Here is an 18,135-nt window from a genome sequence, read left to right as displayed (position 1 = left end):
CTCTCTCTGAAAACTCAATTTGGACTGGCCTGGGAACAGAACCAGAAAGGGTCCACAGGGCTATGAGAGGTTTGCCTGCTGCCTGACAGAGTCTGGGATTCAGGCAGTCAAGCCTGCTGAGCCTCCTCGAGGGGGCACGGGTCCGCCTACATGATCACATTCCCTGAAAGGCAAACTCTGCCCTACTTATTCTGTGACTCACTCAGCGCCTGTTCCCTCTTGGAATTAACCCAAGGAAAAGAGTCCTCTCAGCAAAACAAAGTTTGCCTGCTTCCTTGTGTGTGGCCTGCTTATTTTATTTTTGGGGGAGCTTTACTTTAGAAGTGCTGAGCCGCCCGAGGGCCCTTTTTCTCCATTTGCGTTTTGTGTGTCTTCTGAAAATTGTATCCTAGCTAAAGCTACTCTTTCTCCCTTGGTGGCTTTTGAACTCACGTGGTGAACTGTGACCCCGAAAGAGCAACAGAAATACCCTCAGGGTAAGTAAAAAGAGTATCATCTATAATAAACATGCTTCCTGGTGCTGGAAACAGGAGCTTCAGGAAGGATGTGAGTTCTGTCTTGGTTGTAGGAAAATGGGACCAAGAGGGATAAAAGCATGAATACTTTAAGGTAACCTCAGGGCAGATTTTAAATCCAATAGATACCCAGGTCCGGGGAGAAGTATATTTGAAAAATGCTCTGTGTTTGGGAATGAGATGACAAGAAGATTATGTCCTTATGCCTCCGAAGGCCACACGACTAGGTCTATTGCAAATTCCGACGATTTGATTTTACAGGTCTGAGCCTGGACCACTTAGGAAACAGAATTTTTGGCAAAAAGCTTACATGTTAGCTTTACCAGAGAGAGCAAATCCGAGAAACCAGGGGTGAGGAGAAAGGGGAACTGAGGTAGGAAAGGCAGGAGACAAATGTCGGAGGTGATGAGTTCAAGGCAGCCACAGCTTTGTAACAAGGGCAGGCAGTTGCCTGGTCTTATGAGGCATCTTCAGAAAGGCTGGATGAACAACCGCATTTCAGAACAGTCTATCATGGTGGAAGAAAGAAAAGTGTATCCTCTGTCATGAGAGGAGGGCTCGAACAAAGAGATACAGATGCTGGCAGTTGGCGGGGGTCAGGCCAGGGTGCCCTAAAACTGATTGAGCCCAAGGGAATCTGAAGGAGGGATCAGTTTTCATTTCTATTCATAAAGTTTGGGAAATGATTTTTGGTTACAGAACATTTGTGATGGATAGATTCCAGGGTACCCCTCCCCATTTTCCCTGCCTCCTGATGGCCATATCTTTGTGTGATCCCCTCCACACTAGTGTAGGAGGGGCCTGTGACTTTCTTCTGGCCAATAGAGTAATTGATGGGATGCCACTTCCATGATTAGGCCACACGCAAGTGTGACTTCTTTCAGCCTAGCACATTTTCTCCCTTCCTGATTTTGATGAAGTAAGCCACCATGCTGAAGAGGTCCACATGGCAAGGGAACAAAGTGGCCCCCAAGGAACTGAATCTACCACCACCTAGTGTTATTGAACCAAACTTGGGTCCGCTCCTCTGCTCACAGTAAAGCCAATCTACTGACACGGGGTGGTGGGGAAGGAAAGTGCAGCATTTGTTGTAAGGGCACCGTATAAAGAGTCTGGGACAGCTAATGCTCAAAAGGCCTCAACGCCCCAATGGGTTTCAGCAAAGCATTTTTAAAGGTCAGGTGAGGGAGGGTAGTTTCAGGGTATGTGATCAGCTAGTGCACAATTCTTCGATTAGTTGATGGTGAGGTAACAGGGGGCTGTCCCAGGGGTTAACTTCATCAATCCTTAGGCTCCAGGAGGCCTGGGAGCTACATGTTCATGGTCATCAAGTAGTTAATATTTTCCATTTAGTGGGGTTTTTCACAGCTGTAAAACAACTCAGGAAATGTGCATCAGATACTGTAATCTAGATACTTCAGAGAGGAGCTAAAACAGAAGGTACAGGGGAGGGGTCTGCCCTGAAATGCCACATAGGGTTATTTGAGCTTCAGATGAGGCTCCAGTCCTGGCCGATACCCAGACTTCATGATACAGAGGACCCAGCTAAGCCATGTTGGATTCCTGACTTATAGAAAGTGAGATAATATAGTAAGTGTGTATTGTTTTAAGCTGCTAAGTTTCTGGTTATCTTGTTATGCAGCAACAGATAACTTATATAGCATCCTAGAAGGAGGAAGGGCTAAGAGGGTTGGTTAAGGGACCAGATGAGCCTCTGGTGAGTGTTGGGAAGTGTACATATAAAATGAAAAGACCTGGAGGAAGAAACAGGCTGGAGATTGAGCACAGACACAATGATTCTTTTGGGCAACAGGAAGGGACCTGCAATGCTACCACTAAGTGGAAAGGTGTTTTTAGGACATTGTAATTAGAAGTGTTCAGTGACCAGAAGTAGACCTACAGACATAGAAAACAATCTTATGGTTACTAACAGGAATGGAGGTAGGGGAGGGATAAATTAGGAGTTTGGGATTAGCAGATTCAAACTACTGTATATAAAGTAGATAAACAACAAAGTCCTACTGTAAGCACAGGGGACTATATGCAATATCCTATAATAACCTATAATGGAAAATAATATGAAAAACAATATATACGTACAACTGAATCACTTTGTTGTACCCAAGACACTAATACAAATTGTAAGTCAACTATAGTTGAAATAAAAATAATAATGCTCAATTACAGGAATATTCAATGAGAAATGTGTTAGAGTCATATGTTAGAGTCCATTAGACACCGAAGAAGAAACATGTTTGCACAAAGTTTTACACTTGGTAGGACTTCCACAGAGGGTTTTGAGCTGCCCATGTCGCTTTGCTATAAGGATTGTAAGGTTACAATAATAATGCAGCTGGGCTGGGGTTAAATGAAGCAGACAAGGATTTCTCAAAGCCCGTACCCTCTAGGAGAGACACTGAGAAAGGGAAATGCAGTCGTGAAAGTAAACTATGCTTGCCACCCGTCCCAGGGGGCCTTATAAAGGAAGAGAAGATGGAAAACTCCCACTGCACACATGGGACACAATGTCAGGGCCCTAAAGAAGATGGTATGATAATTAAATTTTTTTCTGCATTTGATGCAGTAGTAAGATAATGCATACATGAAAGGGTGAATCTCTGGTCTCAGGAAGATATGGTCTGGTGGTCAGAATCATGAGAGAATATTGTGTTATTCAGGCTTTCTTTAGCCACAGAACCCAAAAGCAATAGAGATTTTTTTGCTCAGAAGAAGGAGAGAAAGGGGAATTTCCTCACCTGTAATCCATACTTCCTACATGAAGGCTGAAACATCCTCTTTTTCTCTTTTCTCTGCCATTTTGTGGTGGTTAGATTTCCTACAAATAGCTCTGAGGCTTAAGCTACAAAATAGTTGTAGTTTTGTAGCTAAATGAGGGATTTAAGGATTACTGTATGTGGTATCTATGGTTGATGCTGAGTTAGGGAGTGGCCCAAGGGGGAGCATTCTAAACCCCAGAATACAGTGTTTGATTCCTGCCTCTAAGACTACAGCTGGAAGAGCCTGTTTATAAAATACTGTCAAAATTATAGAGTTTCTTCTATATTCGAAAGAACCGACTTGGGTCTTCTAGAATAATCAAAGAAATAGCTCAAAAAAAAAAAAAAAAGAGCTCAGCAAGCATCTAAAGCACTGAGCTAACACCATCAAAATACTTTGGGATAGAACAATTCGTGGGGAAAATCATCCCCAGAACAATTGATTTTTCAGCACATTCAACAACTACCTAATAGTTACACCCATCAACTTAAGGGGGAAAATATACACTACCATATAAACCTCTGAATGTGCTTTACAATAGCTACAATTTCAGAGAAATGAGACCTTATTTAAAAGATGGATTCCTAAAGCTGTTGCAATTTTTGACTAACACTAATGGGCAGGAGAGGAGCTGGCTTCAGTGGTAATACTGCTTTATTTTTTTGTAAAAAAAAAAAAAAAAAAAGAGCTACTCAACAGCTCACATCCCATTTCTTGTTCTGTACAATTCTTGTTACCCAAGGCAGGGTGCAGGGGAGAGGGAGAACTTGAAAGATAAATACAAAGATCGAATAACAGAGCACTCCAGCAAACAGGCCTCCTCCTGACACTCCCCGCAGTCGACCATCTTCTTATCCAATATTGTTTTTAAAATTTGAACCATGATGTCTTTCAAAGGAAAAAAAAAAAACCTAAAAGACTTCAAGTGTTATCTTCATTTCTTTCTTTCTTCTTTTTTGTCTTTTTGCCATTTCTTGGGCCGCTCCCGTGGCATATGGAGGTTCCCAGGCTAGGGGTCCAATCGGAGCTGTAGCCACCGGCCTATGCCAGAGCCACAGCAATGCGGGATCCGAGCCACGTCTGCAACCTACAGCACAGTCACGGCAACGCTGGATCCTTAACCCACTGAGCAAGGGCAGGATCGAACCCACAACCTCTTGGTTCCTAGTCGGATTCGTTAACCACTGCGCCACTCCTTCATTTATTTCTTATTACGTTATTTAAATATGCAGGAAGATAATGCTAGGTATAAAAATCTGCTCATATGGGAGTTCCTGTCGTGGCGCAGTGATTAATGAATCTGACTAGGAACCATGAGGTTGCGGGTTCGGTCCCTGCCCTTGCTCAGTGGGTTAAAGATCCGGCGTTGCCGTGAGCTGTGGTGTAGGCTGCAGACACAGCTCTAATCCTGCGTTGCTGTGGCTCTGGCTTAGGCTGGTGGCTACAGCTCTGATTCGACCCCTAGCCTGGGAACCTCCATATGCCACGGGAGCGGCCCAAAGAAATAAAAAGACAAAAAAAAAAATCTGCTCATATGTATTGTACAAATTCAAAAGCAAAAATAGTTTGACAAGTGGAATATGAACAGAGCTACCAAATGACAAAATACAGATTAATAACATTAATGTGATAAGTAAGGTAGATGTGATAAAGTCAAACCGGTACTCACAGAGTGTATATTAATTCATTCATACATTTGTTCATTCATTTGACACACATTCTTTTTTTTTTTTTTTTTTTGCAAGCAAGCAAAGTCTTTATTGCAGGAAAGCAAATAGCTCCCAGGGCAGCAGTTCTATTGTCTTATAGGGGTTTTAATCACTTAAAGATGGGGGGGTACCAACGTGGGGTCCAGAAAGATGTGGTTTTCTCCCTCTGGCCTTGCCCAATTATCTATATCAGTCCTTGTCCAATAGGGTCCTAGGGATGGAAATGTCCCTTAAGTCTCATGGTTTCTTTGCCCTTTTCTTCCTGTAAACTGAGTCACAGGGGGTTAGGGATTCACGTCCATCTGGGCATAGGTGCACTCCCTGCAGTAAACAAGGCCTGTGGGGATGTTACTCCCTGGAGCCCTTAAGCCCCACGTGTGAATCAGTGGCCTTATCAAAGAAAGCATCGAAGCCCATGCTCCTCCACTGACTACCTGAGTTAGCATTCCAACACGCATTCATTGAGTACCTGTTATTTCCAATGGCATACTCCTAGGGGCTGCAGGTATGTCAGTGAATAAAACAAAATTTCCTGCCTTCCTGGAGCTTACATTCGAGAGGGATAAGACAGATAATAAGCCAATAAATGAGTGAAATGGTGTGTCAGATGATAATTAGCCCTAAGGAGAAAAATCTAGGGAAGAAAAGAGGAAGATCTGGGTGAAAAAGGAGTTGAATTTATAAGAAAGACCTCACAGAGAAGGTGACATTCGTAGAAAAACCATTGCTAGGATGGAGTTCCCGATGTGGCACAGTGGGTTAAGGATCCAGTGTTGTTGCACCTGTGGTGTAGGTCACAGCTGTGGCTTGGATTTGATCCCTGGCCCGGGAACTTCCATATGTTGTGGGGGCAGCCGAAAAAGAAAAAAAAACTTGAAGAAGGTGAACGAGTACTTGGGTATTATTGGGGTGGGGGGGCAGTGGTGAGTGTTCCAGACGGAAGGAACAATATGTGCAGAGGCTCTGAGGCAGGGGTGAGCCTGTTTCTAAGTGGTTCTGCCATAGAGCAGGTTCTTCTGAGTTCAGCAAACTTTTACTACCATTTGCCATATGACGCCTCAGTTTTCCCACCACTTTGCCCTTTTTTCGACTACTGTGAAACCTTTGCTCTTACTGTGCAGCTGTTACATCATTCATCTTTTACTGGAGGCTAAAGAAATCTTTTATATATTACATTGGCTTTATTTTTTAAAATTACATAATGTGATGGTTAATTTTAAGTGTCAACTTGACTGACCTAAAGGATTTCCAGATAGCTGGTAAAACATTGCTGGGTGTGTCTGTGAGAGCATTTCTGGAAGAGATTAGCATGTGATTCAGTAGATTGAGTGAAGAGATCCACCCTCGCTGATTGGTGGGTATGGACTGGGTGGCCCTGGGGGCCCAAGTGAAACACAATGGCAAATTCTCTCTTCTTGAGCTGGAATGTCCATCTTTTTCTGCCCTCAGGATATCAGAGCTCCTGGTTCTCAAACTATCGGGCTCTTAAACCACTGGCCCCTGGTTCTCAAGGGGGCCATTGGTATAAGTTGGGGCTGACTTACATGGTTCTCCAGCTTGCAGACAGCAGACAGTGGCCCTTCTCAGGCTCCACAACTACATGAGCCAATTTTTGCAATAAATACCTTATCATCTATCTATCTATCAATCTATCATCTATCTATCCATCCCCTATGATTCCCGTTTTCTCTGGAGCACTCTGATAATGACAGTACAGTGATATTGTTAACACCCACATATGGTAAGTTTAATTACCTATGCAGGCACTGAAAGACGGTGACAGGACTCAGTGTTAATTGGTCAATGGGATTATATGGATTATGCTGGATTCAAATATTTAAAAATTATCATCAAAATTGAATTACCGAATTAGTACATTTTCTTAGAACATTCACGGACTTCTGACAATATGTCCTTGGACCCTATACAGTCTGGGGAAGCCCTCTTTACTAAAAAGGGATCCCCTTTGAAGCTGGCCTTCTTACTGTCTAGCTTATGGTCACATGTTAGACTATGAGCATGGAAATATAAGATTTCTTCACCTCACACTCTGTGATGTGGATGAATGATGCAACACGTGGTTGACAAATTTTCAGGGTGCGTGGTTAGAAAAAAAATTGAAAACAACCATCTTGGTGCTTTTGTTGTCATACCCACCTGTGAGAAATGGTTCCGTGAATTAGGCTGCATACTGCCCAGAGCCTCTGCCCATAATCATCAGGGCCGGAAACAACTTTTGTCAGTTTTGCAGTACAGAGAAGAGATTAGAGTCTGAGCAGAGCAGCATCTGCGCCATTTCTCTTGCAGCTCAAATCTGCAGCTCAGACAGGATGGAGAGCCTGATAGCACATTTTGTGATGCTGCCCCATTAGTCAAATGGCAAGACCGGATCTTGGGGTTGAAGGAGAGATGGCATATAAGGCAATGAAAGCTCAGGAAAAATGTCTTTTTGCCCACATCTTAGGAGGCTGACAGTTCTGAAGAAGTGCTTTTTCCAAAAAGCATAACACTAGAGAGGTAAGCAGGGCCCCACTGTTAAAAGCGAATGTGGCTGGCAATATCTGTTACAATAACTGGTGCATATCTTTGACATTTAAGATGAAATTGGCAGAACTCCAAGATATTTTGTAAAGAAATTGAGCATATCCAAAAAAAAAAAAAAAAAAAACCACACACACACAATAAAAAATCTTTTTTTGTTTGTTTCGGCCACACCTTCAGTGGGCAGAAGTTCCCCGGGTCAGGGATTGAAACCAAGCCATAGCAGTGACATCGCTGAATCCTTAACCACTAGGCCACCAGGGAACTTCCCCCACCAAAAAACAATTCTTACCATGGTTATGTTCTTAACCAAAGTTAACTTCACATGGAGTAGCAGATTATTTTGATAGGCTATCCTAATTTGGACTGATTGGAACTGATTTAAGTTTCCATCCTTAAATTGTTCTCATCAGGACCACCAGTGTACTCCTCCTAACATTTTTTTTGGGGGGGGGTCTTTTTAGGGCCACACCCACGGCATATGGAGGTTCCCAAGCTAGGGGTGGAATCAGAGCTGTGGCTGCCAGCCTACATCACAGCCACAGCAACGTCAGATCCTTCACCCATTGATCAAACCTGCATCCTCATGGAAGCTAAGTCAAATTCATTTCTACGGAGCCACGATGGGAACCCCAGTCCTCCTAACTTCTAGTGTAGACTTCCCTGATATTCTAGAACATCATCTTAGCAGAAGAACATGATTATTGCCTCTTAGAGGAGACATTTCACATGTACAAAAATCTTTTCTCTTTTGTTCATACCCTCTGCTTATGCCCTCACCACCATCAGCACCACTTTTCCTTTCAACACACACACAGTACATGCACAAATTGCAGTTAAGAGACAGAACTGTCTGGGATCCCAAAGGATTGACATATCATTGGCTCAGCTCCAAGAGGTGAGAAATGGAGAGCTCATACTCCAGATCTCACTTCATCGTTCATGTGGGGTATCAGAAGACATGTAGCATCAGCATTTGATCACCCAAAGGAATGTATAGCATAGGGACAAGGAGCAGGGACTCTAGAGGTAGCCTAGATGGACTGAAACCTCAGCTCTGCAACTAACCAGCTGTATGAATGACTTAACCTTCTTTGTGCCTCAGTCTGCTCATCTGTAAAAGGACTTTAATAATTTTACCTAACACACAATATTGTTATGAGAATTAAATGAATTAATATGGAGTTCCTTTGTGGTGCAGGGGGTTAAGGATCCAGCATCGTCACTGCAGTGGTTCCGGTCACTGCTGTGGTGTGGGTTCAATCCCTGGCCTGGGAACTTCTGCATGCTGTGGACATGGCCAAAAAAAAAAAAAAAAAACATGAATGAATACATGTGAAGCTCCTAGGGTAGTGCCTGGCACATGGTACACACTATATAACTAATACATTGAAATAAATAAACAAATACATAGATGAGCCTACCTTAGGAAAAAAGATAAGGACATTATTATAAATTGTGACGATATGACAATGAGGTTGCCAGAAAATGTTAGAATCGTGAAATAACAGCAGGTTTTTATTTTCCAATTTGTGTGGGATTTTGGTTATGCAGATGATATTGTTTTTGAGTAGAAAGCAATCAGTGCCTCAGAACTATCTGGCATTTTTTCCCCCTAAGGTGAAGCATGAGTTGTAAGAAAAAAATAATACATATTCATGAAAATATACCAATAGGCTGAGAAATCAACAACTGCTTGATATTCCTAGAATGTCTTTTTTCAGTATATCACGAAGGAGCTTAGGAATGAGAGGCATTTGTAGGATAAAAATATAGACCAGATAGACATTAAGAACCAGAAGGATCCAAAGTCCTTAATTGTGGCAGGAGTGCTGGCTTTAAATTTTATAAGCACTGTAGTAGATGCTGTGATGTGCTACTAGGATGCTATCTGAAGGTGGAAGCACTTGTTTCTTCAGCTTTTGAGAGTGTTGGCAGCTGAAAGCCTTTAGCTATTAGCCCCCTCTGGAAATTGTCCCCTGCTGAAGAGAGCTGCCTCACCCAAGGTCATACCCCCCTTCCATTGAGGGACTGGCAGCCAATGACTGCTCAATTTGGATATATGAACACCTGACTCCCTTGATCCAATTTGGAACAATTCCTCAGGGCCCTCCTATGTCTTCAGCTCCCCCAGAGGACTGGCTAAAGCCTTTGTTGTAATTGCTTCTTAATTCAACTGCTCTGTCTACCCAATCCTACTTCTTCCATTCTTCCACAGTTATTAACCCCCCAAAGCAATGCCCAGTAAACCTCCTACATGCAACTCTCTGTCTCAGAGCCTAATTCTTGGGAACTTGACCTACAATAGGCACTTATTGCATAGGGTATATACACCAACTGCAGTGATAAAAAAAAAAAACAAACCATGGGCATTCTGATATTTGATGCCCCCTTTGCACAGGATGGTTTCATGTTTTGTAATCTTCTTTAAGGGCCTTCTAAATTTCTTCAACAAGGTCATCATCTATTGGTCCCTGGATTATATCTCATTAAAGCACGAGGCTACAGTCAGAATTCAAGAAAGCAAGATCTCCATAGAACAATGGCCAAGTCCAGGGTGAAGAGAATTTTCCAACTAAAGAACCTATATGTAAACTGATCTTGGATGAATGAAGTTTAAGTGGCCCTAATTATAATTGTTAAAGAACAGGTAAAATAATATTGGGTAAGGTCAAATTATGCAATAATTTCCCCTCAGAAAGAACACAGAAGAGTTTATCAAATGCCAAAAAAGAGAAAAAGAATGTAAGTACTGCTAAGTTGCCTTATTCTTCAAGGAGCCCATGTGATTCCATTAAACTCCCTCTTATCATTGAGCATAAATGGAAGGCATTATCAGCATGGCTAAGAAAGCTTGGACAATGTGTTTTGTTCAAAGATACCTTGTCTGATTAGATGCTAAAGATCTTTATTTTTCATCTTAGGCTTACAGAAACAGGTATGTTTCTCTCCTTCATGTGAAGTGAGTCAAGATCTGGATGCAGCTGAAATGGATTTATTTATCTTTGTGAGTTCCTAAGTTATCACGCAGTGCCTTGAGAATGCTATCACAAAATTCCTGAAGATACAGAATTCCAACAGTAGTAATGGCTTGAATACTGATAACCATTATGTTAAATCAGAAGTCCCAAGTTTTCTTGTTGTCTTTTGTAACAACACACAGTAGTAGCAAACAGTATAGGTATATTGGATAAGTATTTACCAACCCATCAAATAACAGAGGTGGTAGCAGAATTAATTATGCAAATTTAGTGTAGATTTAGCAACATGCTACATTGACAGAAAAGTTATCATTGTTATTTTGGTGAGTACCTGGTAATTCTAACAACATTGGCAAATGGCATTAAAAAAAAAAGACAAGGGAGCTCCCATCGTGGCTCAGTGGCAATGAACCTGGCTAGTATCCATGAGGATGTGGGTTCAATTCCCCGGCCTCGCTCAGTGGGTGAAGGATCTGGCATTGCTGTGGCTGTGGTGTAGGTCAGCAGCTACAGCTCCAATTTGACCCCTAGCCTGGGAAGTTCCGCATGCCTTGGTGCAGCCGTAAAAAGACAAAAGACAAAAAGAAAAGAAAAGAAAAAAAAAGAAAAGGTTATTCATTACCAGTTATGGATTCCACACAACAGATACCCCCCCATTTTGAATCTAGGACAACTACTGTACATTAATAAAAATACCACATAGAGCAAAAGTATGTTGATACTGAAGCAGGGTCATGGGACCTGCTCGTGGACCTCCCTTACTGAATTTAACAACTTTTTTTGTTTTTTTGGTCTTTTTTAGGGCCGCACCTATGGCATATGGAAATTCCCAGGCTAGAGGTTGAATTGAAGCTACAGCCACTGGCCTATACCACAGCCACAGCAACACCAGATCTAAGCCATGTCTGTGACCTACACCACAGCTCATGGCAACACCAGATCCTTAACCTGCTGAGCGGGGCCCGGGATCGAACCTGCGTCCTCATGGATACTAGTTGGAATCATTACCACTGAGCCACGACGGGGAACTCCAACAGCTTTCAATTGGCAGAGTCCTTCAAAGGCAGTCTAACTTGAGGCACAACCTGCAGTTAACATCCTTGAAGACATAAGCACACCTCTATATACTGGGATGGTTGGTATGTGCCCAGGATGATCAACAGACTGCCCTGTGTTGATGCCAGTCCAGATGACAAAAGGTCTAAGTGTCTGGCTTATGTGCCACACTTAATCCATAAAACAAACTGTGTCTCATCTATGACTCCTGTCCTCAATAGATTTTTACCTTCTTTTGGAAGGTATCTCAAATCTTGGTGAAGAATGGGTCTCTCTTGCTGGATCATATTCTTAAGCATCAAAAATTATAAAATTTCATCAAGAAACACCACTGGATTGCTTTGTTATAGACTTAACGTACAAGACATGCCTTTATCTATTATGGAAAGATGCTCTCTTAGACTGCAGTGCTGAAATAAATGACACAGCACTGTGAGGTAAACAGCAATTCCTTCACCAGATTGATTCTGTTTGTGACATTTAAGTCTCTAAACCATGACTGATTGTGCAGGGGAAGAGGGTGTGGCAGATGACATTTTTCAAAAATGGCCCACCTCGCACACTCTTCCGCAGTGTGACCTTGCTTCTGCCTCAGCAAGAGGGGGCGTCTGTTTCTTTACCTTTTAAATCTCCATAAGCTCTGGGAGAGCCTTGACCTTTAGAATATGGCAGAAGCGACCCTGTGCCAATTCTAGGCCCAGTCATTAGTGGGCCTGGCAAATTCTTCTTCCTACCCCTCAGAAGCCAGCCTCCTGGTTGGAAGTATAACCACACAGAAACCACTATACTGTGACAATGTCCAAGCCACATAGAAGATGAGATCCCATGTGAAGAGAGGCCAAGCGGCAGGAGGAGAGAAAGAACGAAGCACCGAGCATGTGTACGAAGTCCCCTTGGAAGCTGCTCTAGTCCCCATCACCCCAACTAATGCCACATGGATTCAGCAAGGGCCCAGCTGAGACTTTCCTGAATTTTTGGCTCATGCAATCATGAATAAAATAAAATGACTCTTTTTTACGAAGTTTGGGGATCTTTTGTTACATAGTAATAGGTAACTGAAGCAAAGGGCTTTGTTGCTAACCCGATGATTTAATCAAATATGCTGAAGGTATAATAGGAAGTCAGGTGCAAGTCTGAGACCGGGGAGCTACACTGCCTGCCTTTACTTTCTAGCTTTGTCGCTTACAAGCTCTATGGTGTTATGCAACCCATGCCTCAGTTTTCCCATCTGTAAAATGGAGATGATAATCTGCCTCACGGGGTTCTTATGAGGATTTAATTCATTCCAACTTCCAAGAGCACCTGGAACTTCAGGAAGTGTTATATAGATTGTAGCTGTTGTTCCTTTGACATGTAGCTGGGCCTCTACAGTGTTGACCAGTCCAGTGTCCTTCTGGCCAGTCTTGTGGGCGTGAGTCTTTAGAGTCAGACGGAGCTGAGACTAAACCCTAGATCTTCTGTGTATTCTGGGGCCCTCAATCGTCCCATCTGTATATAGGGATGGTAATAGCTCTCTCGGTTGTGGGGAAGATTAGATGAACCAACCAAGGCAAGTGCTGGGTTCAAAGCCCAGCATGCGGTTAGTGTGTGGTTATCACTGAGTCCCTTGCTCACCACCCCCCAACCTCCCTATATGATTCCACATAGGCTGAAACTCTCTCAGCACAAGAGAAGACGAGATTGACGGGTTTTAAAGTCTTCAGCAGTGTTAAGTACAGAGTGTACTCAGGTTTCAGGTTGGAGGCCTGGTTTTCAAAGAATACCCGGAAGCATACCTATTTACAGGAGTAACTTGTTGATACCCAGTTTTCTTTTCTTTTAACAGAATGCTGCTCTTGTCATCAAAACTCTACTGTTTGGGTAGCAGTAACCGGCTGAGGATGAGCGGCATCAATTATCTATTACAACTCCAAGCTGTCAATCAAAACCCATGTTATTTCCTAGGCCCCAGGCAACCAAAGGCATCAAACTAACAAGAACTCGGAGGAGCAGATAAACATGAAGGTTGAGCTACAAAGTTCCCGGGAACGCATGAGACAATGGGAGTCCTCAGTGCCCCCAGCTCACTCTGGCTCATACCAGACGCAGGTGGGAACAGAGAGGTGGTGGTGGAGGAAGAACGGGGCCCCCAAATTCCCAGATGGGGGCTGACATAAACTCCCAAGAGAACACAGACACGGACTCTGCTGCAGGGAGTAAAGAAAGCCTCATCAAAATCAACTTGGAGGGCCTGGCCAATTTTTCCGGACACTTGCTCCCTGGACAAAAGCTGCGAGAAAACTCGGAGTGATGTCTGCTCATGAGAACATAATGGCAAAGTCAGAAAAAAACAGAGGAGTGGATCAGAATCAATCACTTTTTAAGTGAGCAGAGTCAGGGACCAGGAAGTACAAAATTCCCAATACCTGTTTTGTAGCAGCATGGGAAACAAGCTCATTTTAACCTGTCACTGTACATCAATCACTCTTCAAGCTCAATGGAGGCAGGAATTCTCCCTCTAATAATGATATTTACCTGCAAATGGGTTGCCATAAAACCACAGTGGTTGTATCAAACCTGTAAGAACTGACCCCCAAGAGAAGACAATGGTGAGAGGAAAGGGTGAAATACATTATTATTATTATTATTACTATTATTATTATTATTTTTGCTGCCCCACAGCATGTGGAGTTTCCAGGCCAGGGAACAGATCCAAGCCACAGTCAAGATCTAAGCTGCAGTTGCTGCAACTCAGGATCCTTAACCCACTGTGCCAGGCCAGGGATCAAACCTGAGTCCCAGCGCTCCTAAGACACCACCAATCCTGTTGCATCACAGTGGGAACTCCTGAAATACATTCTTAAGAGACATTAAAGCATGATCAAATTCTTGGTAGAATGGGGAAAATAAAGGAAAATGTAATATCATAGTGTAGAAAGTTCTAACTAATCATAGAATGAGCCTTCGATTCCAGATTCCTCAATCAGAAGTGACCTAGTGACCTCTACCCTACATCAAGATCCCAAAAAATCATATAATAATGTGGTATTTATTGAGTACCAACTATATGCTAGGTTAAGTACTCTGCTTTTCAAATGCATGACTTTATTTAATCCTTCCAATAAGCCTATGGTGCAGGAACTATTTTAAATCCTCATTATGTAGGTAAATAAATTGAGACAAAGAGGAGTTCCCTGGTGGCTTAGTGCATTAAGAATCTGGCATTGCCACTACTGTGGCTTGAGTTGCAGTTGTGGCGCAGGTTTGATCCCTGGCCCAGGAAATTCTGCATGCCACGGGCTTGCCCCCCATACTCCCCCAAAAATAAATTGAGAGAAAGAAATTATCCTACTTGCCCAAAGTCACACCACTACTAAGTGGCTATGTCAGGATTTAAGTTTAAAATTCCTTGATGCCAGCATCAATACATTCAAGATCTCTGCTATATTACCTCTATACATTCTAAAGAATACTTATGCGCTCATGAAGACTTCTCCAACTTGATTATCTAGATCATTCCACATCATCAAATCACTTTTACTTTCTATATCCTCTCTCTCTCTCTCTCTTTTTTTTTTTTTTTTTCTTTTTTAGGGCCGCACCCACAGCATACGGATGTTCCCAGGCTAGGGGTCTAATCGGAGCTACAGCTGCTGGCCTACACCACAGCCATAGCAATGCAGGATCTGAGCCGTGTCTGCGACTTACACCACAGCTCATGGCAACGCCGGATCCTTAACCCACTGAGCGAGGCCGGGGATTGAACCCACAACCTCATGGTTCCTAGTCAGATTCGTTTCTGCTGTGCCACGACAGGAACTCCGACATTCTACATGCTGTAACCAGAGAGTAAATAAAACAAAAAATAAATATAAGTTCCATGTTTATAACAGGAGAAGATAAGGCAAATGCTTTGGGAAATATTCAAGCATATTTTATAGTGTTCAAACACCTCCTACATAGAGAAAATATGCAGCAAGTATTGTTCATTGACAAATCACTAACTGGCCTTGGAAGAAATGCTTTTACCAGGCTTCTAAACAAAACGAGTTATGAGCTTTTGTTAGACGGCCTCTAAGGGGGTCCCTAGTGATCCCTGCCTCCTGGTCTTCATGCCCTTATGTACTTCCTTCCCCTGAGTGTGGGCTGAATCTAGAGGTTTGATACTAATTAATGCAGAAGTCATGAGATGTCCCTTGTGAGTTTAGGTTACATAAAGCCTTCTCTCTCTTTCTCTGAGAGAGCCCTCATGCTGGGGGAAGCCATCTGCCATGTTGTAAACTGCCCTATGGATATTTCCATGTGGAAGGTGGTCTCTGGCTGACAGCCAGTGAGAGTCTGAGGCCCTCAAAGAGTCCCCCCAAACTGAATCTGCCAATAACAATGTGAGTGAGCTTAGACGCTGACCCACAGAAATTGGGAGATAGTAAGTATTTGTCTTTTGAAGCCACTAACTTTGGGGGCAACTTGTTAGGCAGCCATAGGTAACAGATACAGCACCGCTCTGTTCTCATGATGTAAGTGTGGTGGTGCTGGGGATATTTCCATTTAAATAAGTCCAGTTAGAACAACAACAACAAAAATCTCACAGGAAGTCTTGTTGCTATGGCAACAGGTTATTGTTTTCCTCTGTCCAGTGTAAACACAGCATAATAATCCCCAGAGTGCTTAGCCCACAGATTTCCTTAATTAAAAGAGGAATTAAAATATTGAGGAAGGCAGAGCTAGTAGGCCTCTCACATGGCCTTTGATCCAGGCGCAGTGGCCTCTTGCACATTCCAGTAGTTACAGCAGGACTGAGCAGGAGGGACAGTAGGGGCAATTAATGACTTAGTCTTTGGCCAGAAGGTTGGTGGTAAAGGGAAGCCAGTTAGATCTCCCACTTCCAGCCAGATAAAGAAAGAGCAGTGGTAATGGGGGAACAGGCTGATTATTTTGCATTTTGTTAAACGCTCCATTCCTTTCCAGCCGCTGACGTGGTGCTGTTTCCTTGGCTCCTCACAATGGCCTAACCCGATTGGCAGGAAAGGCACTGATTCACATTTGATGTGGTAAAGTGTATTTTTGTGATTTGGGCCTTGTATTAAAAAAAAAAAAAATTGGAGTTCCCGTCATGGCGTAGCGGAAATGAATCCGACTAGGAACCATGAGGTTGCGGGTTCTATCCCTGGCCTCCATCATGGGTTAAGGATCTTGCGTTGCTGGGAGCTGTAGTGTAGGTCACAGATGCAGCTCGGATCCTGCGTTGCTATGGCTGTGGCTGTGGCGTTGTCCAGCAGCTACAGCTTCGATTTGACCCCTAGCCTGGGAACTTCCGTATACCACAGGTGCGGCCCTAAAAAGACAAAAGACTAAATAAATAAATTAAATAAATAAATAAAAACTAAATTAAAAAAATAAGAGTACCTATCAGAGAAGTGACCCTTCTAATATCACAAATTTGGGGCAACCGAAGCAGGGTGAGAACACAGTGTTGGTTTCCCTGCAGCTGAGCCTTGCTTTTCCACTTCCCTCTCTACTAGGCCAACATCTCCCCTGGCAAACATTTCTGTGCTGCTCTGGGAATACAACGGTGCCACTTCAGAGGCAGTGCCCCTGAGCCATCACGGGCACCACGGAGCTCCCATGTCTTTCTCAGGAGTTTCTGCCCTTCCATCCCAGAGGCTACCTTCATGTTTTAAAAAACTTGACAGTATTCTTGGAATTTGTTTATCCAGCAGCCCTGTTTGAAACTTGATGTGCACAGTTACCTAGGAACAGAGTTCATGTTCAGAATCACAGGCCCCACTTCCCAGAGATTCTGATTCATTAGAACTGGAATGGGGCCCAAGGCTGCATTTTTTTTTTTCCCCAAGCACTTCCATGTGATTGACTCTGATGGAGGTGCTACACAGCCATCTTTGATAAACATTGCCTGACAAACTTCTCCCTATCAGTACTGTGCTGTAACAAAGAGCTAAAAGACACACATGAGCACCCATACAACTACACAGAGAGGAGGCTCTTGCTTTGTGCAGTAAATTGTTTCTAAAAATGCTGTATGTGTATCACGTTTTATAATCAGTTCACATGTGAAATACTTTTTTGGTTGTTTTTTTTATTTTAATTTTTCCCACTCTAGTTAGTTTACAATGTTCTGTCAGTTTCTACTGTACAGCAAAACGATCCAGTTATACATATATATGTCTTCTTTTTCTCGCATTATCCTCCATCATGTTCCATCACAAATGACTAGATAGAGTTCCCTGTGCTGTACAGCAGGATCTCATAGCTTATCCACTCCAAAGGCAATAGTTTGCATCTATTAATCCCGGATTCCCAGTCCATCCCATTCCCTCCCCCTCCCCTTTGGCAACCACAAGTCTGTTCTCCAAGCCCATGAGTTTCTTTTCTGTGGAAAGATTCTAATAGAGGGCACAAATGAACCTTTCCACATGTGAAGTACTTTACATTCACGTAGCATTTCCCTTCAGGAAAAGGACTGCACCTTAAAGGTTATTTAATCCTTAGCACCTAGCACAGTGTCTGGCACTTAGTATTAGTTCAATTAGTATTAGTTAAATGAATGACTGTTGG

At 43.0% G+C, this 18,135-nt stretch overlaps 1 long non-coding RNA gene across 1 annotated transcript; it reads left to right on the top strand.

Annotated features, from left to right (window-relative positions):
• On the top strand, positions 228-14,206 carry LOC110257760. Its single transcript, XR_002340718.1, has 2 exons — positions 228-476; positions 13,406-14,206. It is a non-coding gene; the product is annotated as an uncharacterized LOC110257760 (long non-coding RNA).

The sequence above is a fragment of the Sus scrofa genome, chromosome X (assembly GCF_000003025.6).
Source record: "Sus scrofa isolate TJ Tabasco breed Duroc chromosome X, Sscrofa11.1, whole genome shotgun sequence".
NCBI classification, from domain to species: Eukaryota; Metazoa; Chordata; class Mammalia; order Artiodactyla; family Suidae; genus Sus; species Sus scrofa.
Note: the sequence above shows the minus strand (reverse complement) of the source record. Positions and strands in the feature narration are given on the sequence as shown.